The sequence below is a fragment of the Bos mutus genome, chromosome 1 (assembly GCF_027580195.1).
Source record: "Bos mutus isolate GX-2022 chromosome 1, NWIPB_WYAK_1.1, whole genome shotgun sequence".
Classification (NCBI taxonomy): domain Eukaryota; kingdom Metazoa; phylum Chordata; class Mammalia; order Artiodactyla; family Bovidae; genus Bos; species Bos mutus.
In genome coordinates, this window is record NC_091617.1 from 119,404,357 (window position 1) to 119,422,722 (window position 18,366).

The window sequence follows — 18,366 nt, forward strand, 5'->3', positions numbered from 1 at the left end:
TTGAAACTGTCTTTTATATTATATTCTTTATGTTTATGACCCACATTCTTTTCAATGAATTGCTATTTGTGGAAATTTATGTGTATAACCGTTCTAACTTAACCAAGAACTCAGTTCCACGGCTAACTGAAAGGCTTGGGAATCAGACAATTGCATTGGTATGACTTGGTTGAATTAAATTAGGACAAAGATTCCACCAGTCTCATTAGTGTAAGAAAGAATAACAAGGTAGCTCACAGAACTGTTAACTAAAGGCAGTAGTTGATATATTCAGAGAGAAAATTTTAAATATTTTGGAACATCACTGATTTTCTAAGCAATTGCAACCAACAAAATACCTTCAGTATATGACCGTATTAACAAACAAGACATAATGATAATTTTATTTTAATAAAAGCACAGGACATGACAATGATTTCACCTCACTTAATTCTTAAAAATGATTCCAGAAGTGTATCTATTCAATTGATTTTATGGCCACTTTGCATGAGGTCTTGAAGTGCTGGAGTCTACAGATTGCAGTTTTAAAAATACATTGTTGGGGATGGTAGCCTCATTGGAACTGCATGGTTTATAGGTTTTACTTTATATCTTGTGCACTTTATGTCACTTAAAATGCCCATCCTTCCTTCTAATTTCTGTTACTCAGCTCCAGTCAAACCGCAAGATGCACGGCCTCAGTTTCCTGTTGACTAAATTGTCTAATGTGACTCCAACGTGGAAGCAGCTCACAAAATCATCAGGTTCAAGTCCATTATTTTATTAGAGTCAGACTCAGACAAGCTACTTGCAAACCATCCCACGATTTGTGAGTTGACAAAAAACTTCTTTATTAGAGTTCCCTCCTCTATCTCCTATCAACTCCCAGAAATATTTGACAGGGGTTTGAGAGCCCTCTGACACAGACAACAAAACTACTAAATCAATGTACTTGGATAACATACATTTTTTAAGAAGACATATCATCTCTTATCTGCTTGGAATTTAAACCATAGCAATATTAAAGTAGAGAAATTTAAATATGGTGTGGCTGTTGGAAAAAACATGACATCACATAAACAATATGCTAGCTAGATACAGAAAAATGTACCACTTTTAATAATTCAGCACACACCAAAGAAAACACACTAAAATAATGCGGAGGTTAACACATAAAAGCTGGGGAAGGGAGGGGAGGGAAAAAGAAGGCTTACTCAAAGATTCTATTAATCCTCACTAATGTCCTGTTTTGCCTCCCCTAGGCACTAATTCTTCGGGAGAATGCCAAGATGCTGGATGATATTACCTTGGGTTTCTTGAGCAAGGAGTTGCTTTTTACAGTTTTGAGACAGCAGTGTTTGTGTCATCACCACTAACAAGTAAACTGGGGCTAATGTTTGCAAAGCAGCAAGTCAATTTGGAGTTTATAAAAGATACCTTGTTGACATCTCAAATAAGCCAGGTAGCTGGTCAGATAATTATCACTGTCTTCCTTAGTTGTAGAATCAATTGCCATTAATACATGAAACTAGACACTTGGCTGAGAACTGCATTTTAAAATGGAAGCCAATGTTTAGTAACATGTTTGTTTGTGAACTGCTGTGGCCGGCGGCTGCCACTCCAGCTTGTGTGCATTGCAAATGGTGCATTTCTTCAATTTAGTTACCGGCATTTAGCTAGGGGCTTCCTGGAAGGCTCACTGGTGAAGAATCCACCTGCCAATGCAAGAGACACAGAAGACGTGAGTTCGACCTTGGGTTAGGAAGATCCCCTAGAGAAAGAAATAGTACCCCACTCCAGAATTCTTGTCTGGGAAATCCCACGGACAGAGGAGCCTGGTGGGCTACAGCCCATGGGGTCGCAAAGAGTCAGATAGACTCAGTGAATGAGCACACATGCACACATTTAGCTATCCATCTCCACACTTTTAGCATCCTGTTAATTCAGATCTTTAAACTAATAGCCTATCTTGTGCAAAGCAAGAGAGCTTACAAGTAAAGGTGCTGGCAGTTTGCAGATAAAGGGAGCAAATGTCTTTTAAAAATCTCTACAGGTGCTGGTCTAAATCTGTCAAGGAAGTGATCATAACACATAAAAATGACAAGGTCCACTGATAAAGGTGATGTGAGTGACTGCCAACAAAGGCACCCGACATAAAGAATATCAGGGCCTGATATTATGTCTGTATTCAAATTTAAACATATTCATTTAATTACTTCCCCAGCAGAATTAGAGATCGTTTCAAAATGTGTAAAGTGGTTGGCCCTCTCTCTTTCCAAAACTTGAGCTTCTTCTCCATAAGAAACAGATTTGGTTTCCAAATTTAAAGTTTTTATTTAAAGGAAATGTCTTTTTACTTATATAAATTTTACGGAGAATCAGTTCCAAGACCTTGAATATATTGTAGGTTTTCATATTGAAGTTCGTATAGAAAAGTACCAGGGTACATATATTGCTGGTACAAATTACCACTTGGCATCCTTTGCCTCTTGCCTTGTTGCAGAAGCTTCGACCACCTTCAGAAGTTGTGCTCTGGCTTAGAGTTCAGGCTACATACAGGTTGCTTATGTGTCCCAAGCAGAAGTCACACAGAAACAGAAGCAAAAAAGAGAGAGCAGAGCAATCAGTCAGACAGAATTGAACACTGTCGAGCAACAGAAGAAAATGTTGTCTTACGAAACATTGTTAGAGAAAAAGATGTCTAACAAAACAAAACAAAACCAAAAATGTTGTCTAACCACAGTAATGTATTATGCACTTTTCCCCCTTTGATTCTGCATTCATTTAAGAGTTATGACTGCTGGACTCTGAACAAAGTAATTCAGGGAATTTTGTTTTTAAACAGGAAAAGAAAACCTGCCCCTGCCTTCAAGGAGTTTCTGTGGAAACACCTGCATGCAAATGGCTCTAATCATAATATAGTGCTTACTACAGTTCATACTTTACATAAATTAATTTAACCTACATATCAAACATAAAGTGTAGGTATTATTATGAACTCCATTTTATATATGAAAAAAATGAAGTACAGAGAGGTTAAGTGATTTGTCTGCACTTACACAGCTAGTAAATGAAAGAGGCAGGAAGTCTGGCCCCTGCATTCAGGTTCTAACACCTTGTATCCCACGCCACTTACTTAACCTATAACAGAAAAATAGGAGAGAAAGAATTGCAGGGGGTGGTGAGAGAAGCTGGAAGAATGGTGGGAAGGTGGTAGCAGAGAAGGCAGAAAAGACATTTGACTGGATGTGATCAAATCACCTTTAAGAGGAAAAAGGGGACATGAGTTAAAACTTCAAATTTGACTCACAGGCCCTGGAAATTAGAAGAAAACTTCTAAATAATTTGAAAAAAAACTTTGTTTTCACTTATTTTTCTCTTCTTGAATATGTTTTGTTAACCCTTTGCTTTTTCAGCAACTTGAAAATTTGCAGTATATTTATCAGAAACACAGGCTGAATCATAATTTATCCAGAAGATGTTACTATGCTTCCCAAATATAGATATTACTTCTCCATCACAGTGGTTATTTTGGAGGGTAGACACCTTTCATAAAAAGGGGAACTGTCTTGCTCCTATTTTTCTAGATTTAAATTTAATGAAATTTCCTCTTTAATGAGTAAAGAAATATTTTCCTCTTTTTTTCTTGCTTTTCTTCAGTTTGGTCAAAATTGCGTCCCAGTCTTATAGCTGTGATTTGCACAGGTTAGGCAGTCTGAAATCCCTTTGCTTTGGAAAGCTAGTGAGCACAGAAAATGTGGGTGTTGGGGGATGGGGAGAGGCATTTGGCAAAGACCATTTCACAAAATCCCATGTAAACAGACTGAAGGGATGGCATTTGATAGAAATCAATCTATAAAATTACAGCTTTGGGTTAGAAGCATGTTATACCCATCGTTATAGGCAAAGTGGCCTCTCCTCTTTCCCTTCCTTCCTCCACAACACATTTCTATGTTAACTAGAAGGCGGCCATTTCAAGAAATGCTGTATTGAATTGTAGGATAGTAAGAAATGTCGTGCAACTGATATACTGTGAGGGGAGCAGCTTAATGGCAACTTTAACTGGTAATTCCTAGTTTTCTGTAGGCTCATTAGCACAAACAGTGTGGAACTGGTGAAACACTGTCCTCATCAGTACAGCTGCAGGTTAGGCATCAGACATTAGGGTTTCCAGAAATTGGACCCCAGATAGCTCTTAGAACTGGGAGCCTATGTCTTATTTCACTGTCCTAAACCACTAGAAGAAATAATAGCCACAGCATGTTTAATTGCACTGTCATAAAAGTATCTGAAGGAAAAAACATCTTTTAAAACCACTTTTGGATTTTCATTAATATGTTTTATCATCCCTTGGGAAATTTCTAACAAAGCAGCCAATGAGAATGTGATAATTACACAGTTTGGATTTGAATGAAGTATGTTTTTATGTTCCTTTTATTCAGTTATTTATTCAGTTATCTATAATGCCACAAGGAACCCATTCATAATTTATGTTCTACTTTGTCAGATTTTGATTCAGATTGTCCCATATCTCAATTTTATCTGCTCAAACACAATTATCATTTTTCCCACTATTTGTGGACTAAGTAGAATTTCAGGATTCAACCTAACAGTCACTTAATTCTACTTTGAAATGATGAAAATAACATAAAAATAAAAATCAACCCCATATTTGGCAGCTACATGAAGTGTGAAGGTTTAAGTATGCTGGTGACAGCCTGTAACAAGAATAGAAAGTGGCATACCATTCATCAAGTTATTTGATATGTTCTAAGAAGGTAGAAATGGTGGAAAACACAGATATTTCCACTATATTCTCAAGACAGTAATGTCTGCAGGTATTCTTCTGAAGCCTTCGTGCTGAGGACTCTTTTGTCCAAAGAATTTTAAGAAGGTCTCCTGTGAGCCCTTTGCATTAATCACCAGCATCATCTACACGGGAGTTTCCCAAAAGGGGTAGAGGAGAGTCTTGTGTTGAGAGACCTTCAGAAACAGATGACAAGAACACCCCCAGCCCGAGACGGGGTCATGTAGAGTGGAAATATGAGCTCCTAACCCTTGACCCCACTGCCTCTTTATTTTGATTCCTGGAACAATGCACCCTTGGCAGGCACAAGCAGTGGCCAGTTCTTCTCTCTTTTGTTAGGCTTGGGAAAAACTCAGAGCAGCTCACTGTGACTCCCACCTAAGGGCTTGCCTGGTTTTTAATTAGAATTACAACTCACACCATATTTTTTCAAATCATGGTTTTTAAAATGACCCACACAGTAACACATTTTTCAAATTTCCACAGTCAAATGAACTTATTACAAAGCACCATTATTTTATGCACAGGATTTTTTGGATGGATCTACTCAGATATCTAAAACTTAAGCTGGTTTTGCTCCTGTATTAATGTCCTAATCACTCTGTGAAGTGATTTCACAAATGTGAGTAATCCTAGATCATGAAAAGATAGAAAGAATTATGATAGCTCTTTAGGAGCAAGACTAATATTATCCATATATGTTTTTACAACCTTGGAGAAATAACAAAAAAAATGTAAGAATTTCTCATAGAACTGCCTATTCAATTATGATCCTCTAGTCAAAAAAATTAGACTTGTTTTCTGAAAACACAACAGCTTATTCTAATTTAATGCTAAAATAATCTGGTCTCTTTACATTTGATAGATTTCAAGATTCTTAAAAGCTTGTATGTTTATGCCCCAATCAAGAAAGTTGCCATGGGCTTTTGTCCAAAGAAAATAAAAAACGTAGCATACAAAGAAGCTGTGGAGTAAATGTCACATGGTTTTGGTTCCAACAATTCACAGAAGAATAAGCAGAGAGTTAACAGTCAACTAACATTTTGGTATGTTATAACAGGAAGGAAAAATCCAAATTTTCTATTTTTTCATACAGAAATACTTATTCCCATACCTCTCTCTCTGTTTTTTATCTTCCTTTACCTCTTCCTCCCCTTCCCACACAAACAAAAATACTGAACTCAATTTTCTCATTTTCAGTTAGAGCTGTTTACTGGTTAGTATTTGCAGCATGTAATTTGCCTAAACTTAAAAAAAAAAAAAAAGTTCATCGGGCTATTATGGAGCTGTATTATGGAGCTGGTGTGAGGAAATCTAGTGTCAAAACTAGTTAAAGTCGCTGTATTTGTTCAATTTTAATCAAATACAAGAATGTAAGTTGAATATTTTAATTACATGGTTGAAATTTTAATTCTTACTTTAGCGTTTAATGAGACTCTGAGAAAGACTTTACAATAGTGGGTTGTTTTTTTTTTTTTTGGCTACTCCAAAAATGCAGAATCACTGCTTCCTCAATTAGGTATACAGCTAAAGAATTATTTAAATGCGATACTATTCTTCTCTTTGGGATGCAGGACTCCTTGCCCCAGCCTCCTGGAAGAATGAAAGAATGCTTTGTGCAATTACTTACTAATGGAAAACAAACCTTCTCTACTAAATGTACTATGCTATTTTTCACCTCAATTAGATACTTAAAAAAAAGAGATGAAAAGAATCAAGTTTGAGGAAGAAAATTATGACTCCTGAAGGCAAGAAAACACATGAACCCAGTACTAGAGACAAATTAGAACAGACATGGAGATTTTGTAGAGGAAAAAAAAGATGCTAAGACACATGATTGTAACTAATATCCCTTTATTTTTTAAGATACCATAATGTTAAAAATAAATCTTTTTTTCCAGATCCTATAGTACCTTTACTTTTAAAATATATTCTCTAAGTTAATATGCTACTTCCCCTATTATAATCTAAAAACATTCATAAATTCAAAGACTTTTCTTAAGAAAACCTAAAAGATGTCAACAATATCACTTCAGTTTTTTAAACACACCTATTATCCAGTTAAATAAGTTGAATTAAAAATTGCTTTCTATCTTATCTTTGTTTTTTATCCAATTTCCTACAGTTCATTAGAGCCCTCCTCTCAAATATCACTTCTTTTCCACTTATTTTCAAGTCTCCTTCCTCTCACTGGCCAAAGATGGATCCCCACAACCATTTAAAAATGCTTGCACCTCTGACATATATACACTGCTGCTACTGCTGCTAATAAGTTGCTTCAGTCGTGTCCGACTCCGTGCGACCCCATAGACGGCAGCCCACCAGGCTCCCCCGTCCCTGGGATTCTCCAGGCAAGAACACTGGAGTGGGTTGCAATTTCCATCTCCAATGCATGAAAGTGAAAAGTGAAAGCGAGTCGCTCAGTCGTGTCCGACTCTTAGTGACCCCATGGACTACAGCCTACCAGGCTCCTCCATCCATGGGATTTTCCAGGCAAGAGTGCTGGAGTGGGGTGCCATTGCCTTCTCCATATATACACTACCATGTGTCAAATATATAGCTAGTGGAAAGCTGCTGTACAGCACAGGGAGCTCCCCTCAGTGCTCTGTGATGAACTACTAGAGGGGTATGATGGGTGGGAGGTTGGGGGTGGAGGGAGGCTGAAGAGGGAGGGCATATATGTATACATATATTTGATTCACACTTTCATACAGTATAAACTAACACAACATTGTAAAGCAATTATATTCCAATGAAAATGTGAAGCACTAAAAAAATAATTTTAAAAATATCGAACAATGACAAAAGTATTACACAATTTCTTTTTTCCCTCCAGCTTCTACTGTATTTCTCTTCCTTCCTTTAGAGCTCAAATGCTAGAACTGGTTTCTGTATTTCCACATACCATTTTATTTGCACCCATAACAAGCAGACTTCTGTCTATACTAAGCCATAGAAACGAATCACCATGAACTGCTGCTACGAAATCTAACCTAAATCCCAAATCTTACCTCTGCAGCATTTAACACTGTCAAACATTTCCTCTTCTCTGGAGTCCTCTAACAATACACTCTCCTCAGCTCTTTCCTCTCCCCTCTTTCAAATTTCATATTTTAAACTCACTCCAAAGTTGCAAGAATGGTACAAACAACTCCCCTTACCCAGATTCAACAATGTGTAATATGTTTCCACTTTCATACTTTCTCTTTTACTTGAGAGATGATTTGTTTAATTGCTAAGTCATGTCACACTCTTTGCAATCCCATGGACTGTAGCCCGCCAGGCTCCTCTGTCCATGGGATTTTCCAGAAAGAATACTGGAATAGATTGCCATTTCCTTCTCCAAGGAATTTCCCTGAGCTAGGGTTCAAATCCACTGTATCCTGTACTGGCAGGCAGATTCTTTAGCACAGAGCCAATAGGGAAGCCCCTGATAGATACATGTGTGTGTGCATGCATACTAAGTCTCTTCAGTCATGTCCCACTCTCTGTGACTCTATGGACTGTAGCCCACCAGGCTCCTCTATTCATGGGATTCTCCAGGCAAGAATACTAGAATGGGTTGCCATTCCCTCCTCTAGGGGATCTTCCAGATCCAAGGATTGAACTCACGTCTCTTATGTCTCCTGTAGTGGTAGATGGGTTGTTTACCACCAGAGTCACCTGGGAAGCCCCTCCCCCATAGATGATAGATAGATAAATAGGTAAGGACATATGCTAAGTATTTTCCTGAGTCTTTTCAGCATAAATTACATACGTCACTTCCCTTTACCTCATGTCACTTCTATAAATATTTCCTAAAAGCAAGAATATTCTCTTACATAGCTATGGTACAATCATCAAATTCAGGAAATTTAATATTGATTATAAAAATGTTATCTAATACATTTCATTTGCCTTATGTTTTTCACAACTTTTATAGTACAGAATTTTTTTTTAAAGAACTGCACAAATGCATTTATATACTTCTCTGGTGGTTTTTTTTTTTTTTCAATATTAAATTCAATTTTTAAATATTTTGGCCTGGAATACTGTATAAGGAATGTTCTATGCCTTTCAGAGTATCAAATCTGGTGGATCATGATGTTCATTTGCTCTTTATTAGTGATATTAATATGGATTATTTGGTTAAAACTTTGTCCAATATTTCCACCATATGTTTATTATTTCTCCCTTGGTAATATAAAAAATAAATAAACAGAACTTCAATTAAAAGAGTTGGAAAATCAGAAGGGGGATCCTTCATGCCCTGAAATGGTCACAGAGCCCAACAGGAAGAAAAAAGACTCCTTTTCCTTCCTGGCAAGAACTTAGCCAATGAAGAGCCATGGACTCTTTATTTATGATAGCTCATCCAAGTTCCTTTTCCCCTCTACAAGAGTTTTCCTTCCCTTGCCATGTAGTAGCATGTATATGGCTCACTATGATTGCAGACCCTGAATTGCAATTTTCTACTGATACCAAATAAACTCGTTTATGCTTAAAAAAAAAAAGATCTAGCAGTCTATTTGTTGACCTATTCAAGTCAACATTTTGATGGCCCTTACATCAGAGAACTGCCTCCTTTCCCTGCCAAAGATTCTAGGACTGATCAGCAAACATGTGGTATCCACTACTGAGTTCGTTGTTACTCACTGTTTTCTCACTGACCCTGGAGTTTGAAGGCACATCTTTCTCCTTGATCCAAGGTCACACACATTTGTATTTAAAGCTTTCCTCATTTTATTTGAAATTCATTTTAAGGATTTGTCTTCCTGCTGAAGCCATTATTCTATATTCTGTATTCAATGTCTACTTAAGACATTTGGCATTTTGGTCTGATTTTGAGGTCAGACTCTTTCAAAGATCAAAATCTTGCAAAGGTTTTTCCAAAAGTAACTAAGATCCTCACAGATTTGCTAAAGACTTTAATATAGATTAGACTCCTTCACCCCATTCCTTCAGGAACAGAGGCTGCTTCACTGAAACTGTACCATATCATTAGCCTTCAGCTTATTCCTTTGGAAGGAACTAATCTCTAGAAATTGGCTGAAAAAGCCTTGACCTGGCTTCTCCAGGACCAACTTGTTTCCTTAGAATTAGCTAGTTTTTAATCTTGGAAGCCGATGGAATTAAGCTGTGTGAGCTATAAGCTGTTAGAGCTGTTTGAAAATTGTTCTTTCACTCTAAAGAAAAACTTATGACAGATGAGTTCTCAGTTATCTAAATATTTTGAGGGTGTTCCCCAACAAGGACTCCAACTGAATTTACTTTTAAAAACCTTACTCATTCCTCATGTTTATTTCCAACTAAATAGACTTACCTGACCAAAGGAGAACTTGTGAAACCCATGAACTTATTTTCCTTAAAACTGAATTGGACTACAGTTTCTTGAAAACTTCCAGAACTGAGTGAAACATTTATTTTGATTGTTATTTTGAGACTTTTCAAGGTTATCAAGAGTCTAAAATTACCTCTTTGTTAAATAAGATTTTAAGATTAAGTGATTAAAGAAAGAGAAAATGACTCCCAAAGTCTCAGGCTCCATCTCCAGTGCCATCTCTCTCCTTCCCTTCGATACCAACCTAGCATCCTCCATGGGCTTCTCTCATGGCTCAGTGGTAAAGAATCCACCTTCCAATGCAGGAGACGCAGGTTTGATCCATGGTTCAGGAAGATTTCCTGGAGAAGGAAATGGCAACCCACTCCAGTATTCTTGCCTGGGAAATATTACAGCCAGAAACACCTAGCAGGCTACACTCCATGGGGTCATAAAAGAGTCAGACATGACTTAGCAACTAAACAACAACATCCTTTATACTCTCAAATCTACCATACTTATTCTCTTGCCAAATGTCCCCCTCTGTCTGAAACTCTCCACTTCCTTTTCCTCTGAACTTGCCAGAACCTGTCCCTTTAAAATTCAGCCTTCTGAAGATCCAAGGCTAAAAACCTTAATTTCTTAAGTTTACTGGACTAAAACTGAAACTATAATCCACAAAGATTTTCTCAAAGTAACCAACAATACTCATAGTCTTTCAAACTTATCAACCTAGTTTCTCTGACTTCTATCTGCTAGTTCATGTGTTTGTCAGTGAAGGTCAGGCCCAACATTGGAATGAAGATTACTAAATGGGAAAATTACGAAGGCTTTCTAGAATTACATGTGTGAGACTAGCCTGCTAACTTATTATATGATCTGGCCCAAACAATTGCTAAGAGATTTCATTGAGCAATTCCTAGAACCTTTCCAAAGCCTGTTGATTGAAACAAAATTTAGGCTTGCACACAAAAATCTGAGAATCTATTCATGAACATTACAACTGACTTCAGATCACTTCAAACCAAAACTCTGGCTTTGGTTGAAAGCCAGAGTTTTTGTTGATTCCACTCAGGTAGCTTTTGATTCTATGTTTATTAATGAACTAAACTAGGATCTTTGCCTTCTAGTAAAAAGGACCAATATGGAATGGGAAACTATGTCCACTTCAGATTTAATTAGTCTTAGATGACACCACCCTTATGGCAGAAAGTGAAGAGGAACTCAAAAGCCTCTTGATGAAAGTGAAAGAGGAGAGTGAAAAAGTTGGCTTAAAGCTCAACATTCAGAAAACGAAGATCATGGCATCCGGTCCCACCACTTCATGGGAAATAGATGGGGAAACAGTGGAAACAGTGTCAGACTTTATTTTTCTGGGCTCCAAAATCACTACAGATGGTGACTGCAGCCATGAAATTAAAAGACGCTTACTCCTTGGAAGGAAAGTTATGACCAACCTAGATAGCATATTCAAAAGCAGAGACATTACTTTGTCAACAAAGGTCTGTCTAGTCAAGGCTATGGTTTTTCTGTGGTCATGTATGGATGTGAGAGATGGACTGTGAAGAAGGCTGAGTGCTGAAGAATTGATGCTTTTGAACTGTGGTGTTGGAGGAGACTCTTGAGAGTCCCTCGGACTGCAAGGAGATCCAACCAGTCCATTCTGAAGGAGATCAGCCCTGGGATTTCTTTGGAAGGAATGATGCTAAAGCTGAAACTCCAGTACTTTGGCCACCTCATGCGAAGAGTTGACTCATTGGAAAAGACTCTGATGCTGGGAGGGATTGGGGGCAGGAGGAGAAGGGGACGACAGAGTATGAGAAGGCTGGATGGCATCACTGACTCGATGGACGTGAGTCTGAGTGAACTCCGGGAGTTGGTGATGGACAGGGAGGCCTGGCGTGCTGCAATTCATGGGGTCGCAAAGAGTCAGACACGACTGAGCGACTGATCTGATCTGATCTGATCTGATTAACCAACTCTCTCACACTCCAGACAAGTCACCTCAAAGGAAGATAACCAAAATTTTTAATCTTCAACTCCAAAATAAAGGCTCCTAAACAAAACCAAAACTCCCCTAATTTCTGCTATTATTGCTAAAAGCTGGGTTCTTAGAAAAGAGATTGTTACAAATGCTAGGGCTTTAGGTATTTTCAGCTCTCTAACCATTCTTTCCAAAGTTCTCCCAGTTCTCAATGGCAGGGCTCTAAGGAACTACAGATGCTCTTTCCAATCTTTCCTGTTAATTGGCTTGGAGAGGGATTTCCCTGGTGATCCAGTGGCTAAGACTCCATGTTCCCGTTGAACTCCTTCAATCCTTGGTCAGGTAACTAGATCCCATATGCTGCAACTAACAGTTCCCATTCCAAAACTAAAAATTCCATATACCTCAGCTAAAACCCAGTGCAACCAAATACATTTAAAAAAATCTTTTTTAATTGACTTGGAGAAATATTTTTCCAGATTAATATCTTCCAGTTCTAACTGACACTTGAGCTACACTCTGGTGCTCAATTCTACTACTAAACAGCGGCACTTGCCTCCGAGTACTAAAGCACTTGAAATAGAGAGTCCTGTAATGAATCTGAAAAGCTCCTGTCTCAGAACCTATTCCCATGTGTTGACACCCTTTGGGAGATATACACCATTTTCTCTTTAATTCCTCTGCCCCTACCCATTTGTTAGGTTGAGACATCTTAGAGGACTACTATGCCAAAATTTCTCTCTCCCAAAAGAGGGAAATAATTCTAGAATTTTGACAGTAATAAAAGAAACACAAGTCAGGGAAATTAAATGATCCTTTGACATGTTTTATTTGTTACATCTCTGATGAAACTAAAGCTAATTCTGGAAACACTGTGGTTTATTGCCATTGAACCAACTGCCATCCTCCTGATGAACAAAATCTCCAACTGGTGTTTGCAAAATTCACAGCATACCTCCCCATCAAGATTCTGATAGATTCCTCAAAGCCTCTTCCCAGAATTGATCAATGCCATATAAGTAAAGAACTCCTTCAAGGCATCAAGCCCATAATAAAAGATAATAAGGCTCCAAGTTTCCTTATTCATTACATCAGCCCTTGTAATACTTCAATTTTACCAGTGTGAAAATCTTAGGGCCCAGAAGGGAGCCCTTGGGGTCCAGGACTTCCAAACAATAAACATTGGTATAACTTGACATCCCATTGTTCCTAACCTTCATACATATGTTACTAATATCCATTCCCACTGGATGTAAATCTTTACTGAAATTGATTTATGCAGCACATTTTTAGTATATTTGTTGGTGAAAATAGCCAATCCCTTTTTGTCTCCTCTTGGAAAGGAAAAGTGATTCATCTGCACTGTAATGTCTCGGGGTTTTACTGAGAGCCCTTCCTATTTCTATCAGATCCTGAAGGCTGATCAGGATGGTACAAAGTTCCTTAGAGGTTCTACTTTGTTGTAATATGTGGGTGATTTGCTTCCTTGCTCTCCTTTTCAAGCCTCTTTACAGAAAAACAGCATCCACCTGCTAGAGCTTTTAGTCTTAAAGGAATATAAGGTTGCCAAAAATACTTGTAATTTGCCCAAGCCCAGGTTTGATACTTAGGGCATCAAATGTCAAAATGAGGGTTACACTGAAATCCAGAGAGGCTTCATGGGGTCCTGCTGCTGCTAAGTCACTTAAGTCGTGTCCGACTCTGTGCGACCCCATAGATGGCAGCCCACCAGGCTCCCCTGTCCCTGGGATTCTCCAGCAAGAACACTGGAGTGGGTTGCCATTTCCTTCTCCAATGCATGAACGTAAAAAGTGAAAGTGAAGCCGCTCAATTGTGTCCGACCCTCAGTGATCCCACGGACTGCAGCTTTCCAGGCTCCTCCGTCCATGGGATTTTCCAGGCAAGAGTACTGGTGTGGGGTGCCATTGCCTTCTCCATCATGGGGTCCTAAATTCCCCCAAATCCAAAACTAAGTGCCAACTAAAAGGCTTTCACAGCCTAGTTGGTATTCACAGGTATTACTGAAATATAATTCCAAATTTCTCTATCTTCAAATCTTTATGTTTTATTGTTGTGTTCAGATGCTCAGTCATGACCAACTCTTTTTGACACTATGAACTGCACCCCACCAGGCTCCTCTGTCCATGGAATTATCCAGGCAAGAATATTGGAGTGGGTTGCTATGTCCTTCTCCAGGAGATCTTCCCCACCTCCCCCCCCGCAGGGATCAAACCCACATCTCTTATCTCTCCTGAATTGGCAGGTGGACTCTTTACCACTAGTGCCACCTGGGAAGCCCTCTATGTTCTACTAACCAATATGAAAAGAAAGGGAATGCCCTTGAGATATGCACCCCAAATCACAGGGATCAAAATTAACCCACAGGCTATTATAGCCAGCAACTTGGCCCTATGGCACAGGCATACCTGCTTTGCCTTACAGCCATTATGACCACTACTTTTTTGGTTAAGACCACGGAGAAAATTGTTGAGGGACCTCTATTTTCACACCTCATTCAGCTGTCTCACCTCTTAGTAAGTTCTTTTGTTAACTGCTCCTCACATAACTCTTCTACATTGTAATAATAATAATCTGGTTACTCTTCTCCCTCTGTCACTGATAAAGTCCCTCACATCTGCTAAAAGCAGACAGACCACCTCCTGACTCCTCACAATGATCTATAGGAAGCTCCTTTGAATAATGCTGACTTTCATGTTTCAGTGATGGTTCTTATTTAAAAGGTGACAACTGGAAATAGTGTGCTGGATATGTTTTGTTAATCTTTTTGATGTTGAGGCAACATCTTTACTTATGCCTACTGAAGCCCAACAGGCTGAATTATATGTTCTTACACAGGCTTGGACTTTAGTCAAGGACAAAACTGCCAATAATTATTCTGATAGTAAATATGTCTACTGAGTAGCTCTTGATTTTGGAATGTTGTAGAAGCCGCATGGCTTCTTTACTTCCAGTGGAAATAAAATTTAAGCCCCCCTCAATGGCCCCTAGGCCAGGAATTATTGGATTCAATATTTTTACCTGCCCATTTTAGCTCTGATTAAGATTCCAGGACATTCTAAACTTGATTCTTTGGAAGCTAAAAGAAATCACCTTGCTGCCATTTCCACAAGTAATACTGCCTTTAAAGGGACCAAGAGCAGCCAAAATTCTGTCATACTCCAAAAGGATATTTCCATAAATATCTTAGAAAAACTGGCTAGAGAAGCCCAACAGTTGGCCTTAGAAAAGGAAAGGCAAGACTGGAAATTCAACAGCTGTTGGTTTGATAAAAAGAGAAAGCTCTGGCTTGGACTTAATAATAATTCAGTCCTACCAGAGACTCCAAAATCACCTGCCTGTAAAGCAACCATACTTCAATAAAAATTAATTTTTAAAAATTTACTTAATAAAATTTGTCACAAATTAAATAAAGTTGCCACTCCTCACCACTGTACATGCATTAAACAATTGGCCTACTGACAGAATGCTACTCTTAATGAATCAGAATTGGTGGGGAAGCATGATCAAGGCTGGAAAAAGTGTCTACTTCATAGTCCCACTTATCTGAAGTACAGTCTGGAGAAGCCTATTCATGTTACTTTCAGACATTTCAAACTCTTTAGTGGACTATTTGAGATCAGGCAAATAGACTTCATACAATTTCCTCCATCTCATGAGTGTAAATACTCCCTAATCATGATCTGTATATTTTAACACTGGACTGAAGACCTCCCTTGCGGATAGGCTACTGCCTCTCCTGTGGCCCAGGTCCTTTTGGAAAAGCCAATCCTACCTAGGAAACTCCTCCAAAACGTCATAGTGATCAAGGGACCCATTTTACTGGCCAAGTACCCTCATAAGTCTGTGCTGATTGGCCAGTTGTACAACACTGTCACTGCGCTTACCACCCTCAATCCTCTGATTTAGTTGAAGACATCAATAGCATTAGTAAGACTTAATTTGAAAAAATTTGTAGAGGATATCCAAATACCTTGGCCCAAAGCATTGCTATTGGTCCTTCTAAATGTACCTCGTATGAAACTCAAAATCCATCACCTTTTGAGATATTATTAACAATATGACACTTGTCTCCTGCTTCTTTTGACCCACAACTGATAAAAGGATACTCCAATGCAGCAAAAATCTAATTGCTTCTATTAAAAATAAACATGTGTTGGTAGAGCAATTGTTCCACAATGTGCTCTCAGGAGATGAAGACGTTAAGCCTCCCACCTTGCCACCTGGAGTTTTTGTCCTGGGAGAAGTCACCTCCAGAAGGACTCCTTCCAAATTCCCTGAATAGATACCTTTCAGGTACTGCTAACCAACCCTGTGCCACCAAACTATAAGAATAGAGTCTTGAATTCACACAACACACCTAAAGAAAGTGCAAAACGTCAGACCTGCACATCGTCCAGTGGCCTGAAAGGAAAGATTTCCCAGACTTGAGGTGGATGACATCTGATGGCACAGCCTTCTCAAGATACTGGAGCTGGTCTGTTGGAACTTCTTGTCCAGCCTTTGATGAGGACACAGGGCTTCAGATGATCTCCCATGACTAGGATCTTGATAACACATGCAGTTTGGGCCAAAAGTTGCTGAGAGTTCTCCCTCCTACTTCTACTTGTTATTCACATGTAATGTCAAATGAGTTTATAATCTGTACTCTTTCCCTTCAATATGAGGCACTATATACACTCAGGTTCTTCTTGGCAGTGAGACAAAAATACTGCTAAAACTAGAAAAGCTGACTCTTCATTAGTGATGCTTTCAGAGAAAGATCTTGATCAAAATGGGGATATGCAAAAAATTAATAAACAGAACATAGACAGAGAAGCCTGGCGGCCTACAGTCCACGCGGTCGCAAAGAGTCTGACACAACTGAACGACTAAGCAGGTAAAATAAATAGAAACCTCAATTCGAGTTGGGCTACCAGAAGGGGGCGCTCTTACACGCTGTGACACTGTATCTCCAAGGGAAGAAGAAAGATTCCTGCTTTCCTGTCAAGGACTCAGCCCATGAACAACAATGACTCTTTCATTACATTAGCCCTCCTGACCTCCTTTTCCCCCCTATAAAAGTGTTCCCCTTCCCTTGCTCTGCAGAGACTTGCACATGGTTTCCTGTGTTTGCAGATACTGAATTGCTGATCCCAAATAAACCCATCTTTGCCAGAGAAATATTTAGCGGTTTATCTGCTTCAGGTCAATAATAACTATAGTCAACTGTTATATTCACAGTAGTTATGTTCTATTGAGTTGCTGCAAACACTGAATTATGAAATTCTGATCATTGCTTCCAGAGGAAATCCTGGATTAAGTTCCTTTGTGCCTCTAGTTACAACATGCGTATCAATCAATACCTAATCTTCTTTTATGTGTTTTTTGTTTGTTTAGAGACAGCTAATTTTATATTGTCAATTCACTAAAGTAAACTTATAGCCAACATTATTGTAACTCATGCCTGAAGAAGCTTATCTAACACAGATTTTTTCCCATAAAGCACATCACAAAGTTTTCATGCTTTGAAACACCAGAAAGGACATCATTGCTGTGTTTTGAAACTATCTGAAACAGCAAAAATCCAACAAACTGTCCAATTAACCAACAAAAAGCACAAAAATGCAAAACCTGACACTAAATATACCTTTAAGTAAAAGGTATATTTTACTTAAAGTAAAAGATGCTTGCGTATAGCATGAGAACTGAAATGAAAATGCATATCAAGTGACTCGGGTTTTTCATATCTCTGTTCATATTTACAAATGACTGAGAATTTGAGGTACAAATGAATTTTAGCAAACAGGTGAATTCTCAAATACAAAATTTGTGTATTCATGAGGATCAATGTAATAAGCAATTTCTGGAAAGATATTTAATATTATGTAAGTATTCTGAACCTCATTTAACCTCTCCACCCCAGATTTATCATCCATTTATTCTTTCCTTAATATTTACAATGATGGTTGCAAAATGGCGATTCTTTCATTCTTTCTATATTTATTAGTCAGCACCTTCTATGAAGAACAAGTTTCCCTTCTTTATCCATCTATCATCTATCATCATCATCTCTCTATCACTTATTATCAGCAAAGAGTCATGGAATCAAATTTTATTTAATGAGTTCTAATACAATGTTCTAAAAATCATTTGAGCCTATGAGAGTCCTTTTGTGTTGGCTCCTGGATCCTTGTGACATTTTAGTACCTATATCTGGTACCACAGATATTTTAAGCTCATCTTGAACCTTCCCTTACCTCCCCTGTCTTGGAATCAGCCATCTTTCCAAGGGACTCT

General features: G+C 38.4%; 1 long non-coding RNA gene across 1 annotated transcript in view; it reads right to left on the reverse strand.

The window, feature by feature from the left end:
- Positions 1–636: 636 nt before the first annotated feature.
- The window catches only part of LOC138988644 (uncharacterized), a 326,541-nt gene continuing 308,811 nt past the window's right edge, over positions 637–18,366 (reverse strand). Inside the window, exons 4-5 of the long non-coding RNA XR_011464916.1 lie at positions 2,449–2,542; positions 637–1,694 (exon numbers count right to left, since the gene is read on the reverse strand). This is a non-coding gene — a long non-coding RNA (uncharacterized lncRNA). The remainder of the gene's footprint in view (positions 1,695–2,448; positions 2,543–18,366) is intronic.